The following is a 6,299-nucleotide window of genomic DNA, read 5'->3' as shown; positions in this document are numbered from 1 at the left end:
GTAAGAGAGAAACGGGATCGGTTGCCCCCTGTAGTAGTGCCCTGGCCTTGGTTTGTGCCCTGGCCGGGAATCGCTTTGGTGTAGGAGCCGATGCTCCAACCAGCTGAGCCACACCGGCCAGGGCTAAATGCCTTATGTTAAGTTGGTTACTTCTTACCCCTGTGCGGGAATCTTATTTCCATTTTACACACGGGGACACATTAATTGCCTTTTCCAAGGTCACACAGCGAGTGGGTGGTGTGGCTGGGGTATGAACCCAGGTACTGGCTCCGGATGCTGGCTATGATCTGTGTCATGCTTCTCAGCTAAAGTTAGAGTCATCTGTTAAAAAGGTCAGTGGCTCAAGGACTTGAGAATGGAAAGTTTTAGCATCCCAGAAAGATCTGGGTTTCCATCTCTTTGTCTGTGTAACCCTGTCCCGTTCGTTTGCCCTCTCTGAGCTCCATCTGTCTCTCCCACCTCAGAAACAGGAGAGAGCGGTTGCAACAATAAACTGGCAGGACACGGTCTTTCCCAGTTGTATTGTCAAAGTGGGCTGTCCCGCTCTGGGGTCAATGTATGTACATTTTTGCAACAAATTTGTCTTCACATACAATATTTTACTTGGTTCTCACAGCACTGATGAAACATGATCAGGAACTACCTCCATTTTAAAGATAAGGAAGTTGAAGTTCCCAGTGATGAAAAGCTTTACTGCCTGAGATCACACACAGTTAGGAGCTGACAGAACTACAACTAAACACCAACTCTCTACACTCAGCCTAATGCCCCTGGCACTCTACCAGCCTGAGGAACGACTGTCTCAGGAGTGAATTGCTAATTCTTTGGTACAGTAGATTGTGTTTATTAGGGGCTCTTCCGGTGCTCTGTTTCTCTCAACTGATTCTGGTTCCTTTGCTTGTGGTCCATTTAGAAAGGTGGTGGGGCAGATAGAATTTTTCAGAAATGGCTACAACAATATCTTTCTTCATGCATGTTTTTCTACAATGTGATCTTGATATTTTCCCATCAAAACATGGAGTCTAATCCCCCCCCCAACCTTGAACCTAAGTAGGCTTATGACTGATTTGACCAATAGAGTATGACAGAAGTGACACTTCCAATGTTAGGTCATAAGTGGGATGCAAGCTTTGCTTCCCCTCTCTCCTTTATTTTCTTACACACTCATATTTGGAACCCTGAGCTGCTATATAAAAGTTTGACTACCTTGAGGTGACTATGCTGTGAGGAAGCCAAACCATGCGCAGGGGCCACATGTGGGTGCTCCAGTACACAATCCTAGATTTTGAATCAACCTAGACATGTAAATGAATATGCCTCCAGATGATTTCAGCGCCCAGACACCGATTCACACCAGCCTTCGAGCTTTCCTGAGGCCCGGATACCGTGAAGCAGAAATGAACTGTCCCCACTGTGCCCTGCCCAAAGTTCTCAATTCCAGAATCTGTGAGCTTAGTTAAGTGGTTGTTTGAAACCATTAAGCTATTTTATCTTTCTATATTTTTTTTATTATGGTAAAATATACATAGCATAAAATTTACCATTTTAATCATTTTGAAGTGTATAGTTCAACGGGATTAAATTTCATGCCACTAGGGTTTGAGGTCGTTTTTTTTAATGCAGTAAGAAAAAATGGACCAGGCAAGAGCCCATGCTATATTTAGAGTAGAACACGTGAGCTGGTTTTTAACGGAGGCCGATTTATTAGCATCCGGCTGGGCTTAGCCAGGCGTGTGCACCTGGTATATGGGAGTAGGCTGTGTTTATTTGCCTCTGGATCTGTTCCCTCTCTAGCTGCTCTCCTAGGAGCCAGCGGCTGTTCTATGATGATTCCTAGCGCAGAGTGGGCACTTGATACATATTTGTTAAATGGGTGAATAAATTAAATAATAGAAGGTGGAATAGGACTCTGGTTATTGAGGGCCTGCTAAGTTTATATTCTTTTACTGACCTTACGTGTGAGATTCTGCCACTTTAACCTAAGCTGTAAGTTCCCTTTAAAAATGAAAATCCAACTGCACTTGGCATTCTTAGTTCCTTATAACAAGAATTGAAAGAGATGGAGCTTAAATTCCATTTCTAGGACTGATTCTTGGGAACACTGATGAGCATATTTGGCTCAGAAAAGTCTCTTTGCCAGAGGCCAGAAAAAAATGTACTTGGTAGCATGTTGGCTATTCTTAGAGCTATAGGTCCCAGAGGATTGGACCCAGGCTCATGCCAGGCTCCTGTTACACCCTCTAGCTCAGTGCCCTGTGTAATTAGGCTTGTAAGCATTATTTCTGATTGGCCCTGAGTGCTGGGAAGGAAGTGAAGGCTGTGATGCCCCTTCCTCATTACCGTAGGCTGTTTCTGCCCCCTCCTCCAGTTAACCCCAGGATATTAGCTGATAAGGAGGTGAAGGAATGATAATAGCGACCAGCTACCAAGAGCTAGAGACTTCGAGCACAGATTTCACAGGGTTAAGATCAGGTGTACGCAAGTGAAACTTTACTTTGCTAGAACTGAACTTCATTTCCATGTTCATGAGAACAGGAACCGTGAGGGTTTTACCACAGTAGAGCCAATACCTCACACAGTGCCTAGCACAATAAATGCCAATAAATGTTCGTTGGATAAATGAATGATATCAGAGTTCTAAACTGCAGTCCAAAGACATTAGGCAATTTGCCCAGTGTCAGATAGCAAATAGCAAGATACTCAGGAGTCCTGAGTTCTTGCACAGAATCCTTCCTCTGGCACGGTTCTCAGGTGGATTCATTCATTCATTCATTTGTCTTCAGGGCTCTTTTGGATGCAAGTGACAGATAACCCACCCAACTCTAACTGACTTAAGTAAGATATGGGATCAGTATGCTTAGATGACTCAAGACTCCAGTGACATAAATGGCGTCAGATACAGCTGGATCCAGGAGCTTGAATTGTGCCATCAGGATTAGACCTCTCTCTACTTCTTGCAGCCCAGTATGAAAGCACTTGCCTTGATCCTTACTTCTCCGTCTCGTCTGTTTCCTCGGCTCTGGAATGGTCACCTGCCTGTTCCTGAGCCAGTCACTGTGGTCAGGAGGAAGGGATGTTTTGTTTGGCTGGGTCTGGGCCAGCTCTGGAGCCAGGGAGGGGGTCAGTTCTTACATGGAGCACATGAGTGAGAATGGGGAAGGCAGGGTTCTCCAGAAGAAAATGGGGTGCTGTGCCTGGCCAGTGTGGCTCAGTGGTTGAGCATGGACCTATGCTCTAGGAGGTCGCAGGTTCGATTCCCAGTCAGGGCATCGAACCCAGGTTTTGGGCTCGATCCCCAGCAGGGGGTGTGCAGGAGGCACCCGATCAATGACTCTGTCATCATTGATGTTTCCCTCTCTCTCCCCCTCTCCCTTCCTCTCTCTGAAATCAATAAAGACGTATTTTAAAAAAGAAAGAAAGAAAGAAAGAAAATGGGGTGTCACTACCAGGAGCAGGCTGGTGAGAACTGTTGCTCACGACGTTCATCAAGCATGTTCTCTGCCGTCTCTGTGCAGAGGCCTGTTAGGGAAACAGGCACAGAGATGAATGTGGCCCAGGCCTTCCCCACGGGAGCTTGTGCTGCCGTGGAGGGGCGGAGGTGCGCAGGCAGGGAAAAGAAGATGTAGCAGCCTGGCTGGTGACTCACGCACCCTGCTCACCTTCCAGCTGCTGCGTGACAGCTCAGGTTTCTGACCATTCAGCTTCCACCAGGGACTGCATTTCCCAAGCCCCCTTCTCCTCGATGCCACCGCCATCACCACTTCGCAGGAAAACTCCTTTCCTGAGGCTCGAGGAGTAGTTTCCCGCCTCCTTCACTTCTGGGTAGCGCTTCAGTGTTTCCCTTTCAGTAAAACTCCAATCCCATAAGCTTTCCAACGCAAGCTCCTCCTTGGTTTTCTGCTCCAGTCTCTCTCCAGGCGACCAGCTGTGTGTCCCGGGGCCACAGTCCCAGACGGGAGGCTGGCAGTGTGAGCAAGGAGGAGGCAGGCAGGCGGCCGGCGGGGAGCCTGTGGAAGGGAGGCTGTCATAGGCCAGCGTGGTGGCAGACGGGCGATGTGATCCAGCTTATGTTTTCACGTCACTTGATCTCCTGGGTGTAGAAGGCATGGTGGGGGGCAGAGTGAATGTGGAGGAAGCACGTGGACGCTGTTACGTGGCTAATTGAGGGGCAGGATGAGACTTGGGCTAGAGGGTGGCAGACTGTGGGACTGAGGGAAGTGGGGAAGGATGCCTTCTCCTCATGGGAGGGTCTCTAAAGAACTTGTGGCCATATTTAATCTGCTACAGATGAGAAAACTGAGGCCCAGAGAAAGGATGTGACTGATTGGTGACCATGCACCATAAAGGGGTCAAGAGGGGGGTCAGAGCTCAGGTCTTTCGACACCAGCCTTGTGCTGTTCCCTCTCTGTCCACACGCCTCTCGTGGAAGGAAGGTGGAGACGTGAGCCCGGGGAGGAGTGGAGGCTTCCACCAGAGCCCAGCTGTGGTGAAGTCAGTCTCCTCCCTGCCATCTCACGCCCCACCAAGGGGCATTAACAGAGATCTTGGAAGGGCCAGGGGAATGGCTCCAATTGTTCACAGGAGGCCAAGAAAGGATAGGTGGGGCAAAGGTTTTGATCTCCCCCTCCGGGATGTGAGAGGAGGAATGATGACTTGGTTTTATTTTAAAGGAACCCTAAAAATGAGCTCTGGGTTCCCCCAACCAGCCTTTGGCAAACACCGGTCATCGCACAGGTCAGGCCGACTGCACACTGGTCCCCTGTTTGTCTCCTCCACTAGACCGTCTGATCCGTCCTCGTGTTCCCAGAGCTTGGGGAACACGTGCCAAGCCAATATTTAAGGAGGAAGCAGAAGAATGACATCTGTAGACCCTTGTTAAGGATGGAGTGAATGAACGACGGAGCTGTTGCATGGCCATGAGATTCATCACAGAGGCAGAGAAGCGGGGTTCTGAGTACAGCGTTGCAAGCCCAGCGTTTATGGCTGGATCCCTACGCCTGGCCCAAAGCATGTGCTCAGTGAGGCTTATGGAATGAGCGAGCGGGCGAGCGAGCGGGCGAGCGAGGGGTGAGTGCATGAATCTGCCCAATCCCTCATGTGTGAGCCAAATCATGCTCTTGTCTGGAAGAAAATCGGGAGCCCGAGCCAGGGGTGTGGCTCCATCTAGCGGACACTCCAGGGTTATGCCCAGGACTGGAGCATCCCCCCGCCTCCCCCCACCCCCGCCGCCCTTGCTTGGAGCGGCAGCTTCTCTGATTGCTGGTTCCCACTTCACCCAGTGGCACAGACACTGAGCGTGGCAGTGTAGCCCTGCGCGTGAGCGGAACCGACCTGAAGCCCTGAAGTGGGAAATTTGAGACAGAAGCTGGTGGAGGACAGGGGGGTCCAATACATGAAATAACACAGAGCAGCTGCTGTGCAGAGACCACTGGACCAGGTGTCCAGAGGTGTGTCACTAGTATGCTGTGTGGCCTTGGGCAACCACTTGCTCTCTCTGAGCTTGTTTTATCATCACACAGCCATGTACCCTTTGTACCCCTAGGCTAATGCCCAGATCCCAACACAGCCTCACGGGACACATGGGGCCCACCATGCCCATGTTACAGATGCGGAAACTGGCTTTAGATTGAGTAAGGAGCCCAAGACCTCACAGCTAATTAGGATCAGGCGAGGATCTGAATGCAGATCTGTCTGCCCAGCGCCTGTCCTGAGGGCATTGCACCGGCCCACCTCTTCAGACATTCCTCTCCGAAACCATTCTACGGTTCCGCCTCTCCCCGAGCCTGCCTCCCTCCTTTCCAGAGGCTGTACATCAATAGGTTCTCGGAACTGAGATGAAATGACATTCAATGAAATCAAATCTGCCATAGGCTAATTGATATTAACAAGAGTTAAGTTCCTATGGCAACTCATCAACGTCAAAACAAAACGACATTGGATGAAATGACATTATTCAAGGACTTGCTGTGTCGCAAAAAAGTTAAGGGTGTGGCCTCCAGAGCCAAACTCCCCCAGTTTGAATCCTGAGTCTACTTACATACCTGAATTCTGCTAACGTACCTCCTGACCAGGTATGTGACCTTGGGCAAACCACTTCCTTTCTCTCCACTTCAGTTTTCCCATCTATACAATGGGACTGACGACAACAAAGGGCTGATTTTATATATGTGTGTGTGTGTGTGTGTGTGTGTATATATATCTTCACCCAGTATGTTTTAACTATAAATATATTAGCTATACATATACAAATGTGTATTTATATATTCGAACTATTATTTTCTTCCTTTGAACTTTTGCCG

The sequence above is a fragment of the Miniopterus schreibersii genome (assembly GCF_964146895.1).
Source record: "Miniopterus schreibersii genome assembly, chromosome: 2".
NCBI lineage: Eukaryota > Metazoa > Chordata > Mammalia > Chiroptera > Miniopteridae > Miniopterus > Miniopterus schreibersii.
The sequence above is the reverse complement of the archived record's forward strand: the minus strand, read 5'-3'. Positions refer to the sequence as shown.